This window comes from Brassica oleracea, chromosome C4, assembly GCF_000695525.1.
Source record: "Brassica oleracea var. oleracea cultivar TO1000 chromosome C4, BOL, whole genome shotgun sequence".
Taxonomy (NCBI): Eukaryota; Viridiplantae; Streptophyta; class Magnoliopsida; order Brassicales; family Brassicaceae; genus Brassica; species Brassica oleracea.
In genome coordinates this window covers 17,034,220-17,034,896 of record NC_027751.1, presented here as the reverse complement: position 1 = coordinate 17,034,896, position 677 = coordinate 17,034,220, and positions in this window count along the sequence as shown.

Here is a 677-nt window from a genome sequence, read left to right as displayed (position 1 = left end):
CATCTCGTAATCTAACTCTGTGTGAACTGCTATATCTGTGATCTGTTTCGAGAGTTTTCCGCAGTGTGTAAACTTGCGGGATTTCTGAAGACGCTCGGATATTGGCAAAGAGACAAATTTTGGGATCTCGTATCAAGGTTTTTGATACTATGCCTAGAGATGTTAGAGACCAGTGCGCTGGGTTTAGCGCAAGACCTAGGTTTACTCCTGGTTTTAGAAGGTGCGATGACTAATTCGACTTACGTATCCGGTTTCAGTTCCATCCTGATTCCATACCGATTTAAAGTCCGTGATAGGTTCTCGGCTTATACGACTTCTATGGTTGGAACCGAGCATCTCTCCAAGGAAAATTTTTAAGCCTCCTGGAAGTGCTGACCAAAAATTTTGGGTTTCTTTTATATTGCTATTATCCTTGTGTCGGATGTACGGGAGTCATCTCTACGAGATGGCTAAGTCTGTTTAGGATGTTAAGAGTTTGTTGTGATCAACAACAAACTTAATGGTTAAAATTACCTTTTCGAGTCTTCGCGAAGGATATGTTTTGAGAAGACGTTAGTGCGTATGACTGTCTGGTCTTCCAAGAAAGTGTTTTTATCGAGGAAGAAAATTTCGTCGAATAACGAATCTTCAGGATTCTGCGACGTCTCGCGATGCTGAAGATTTGTTATTCTTTCGTA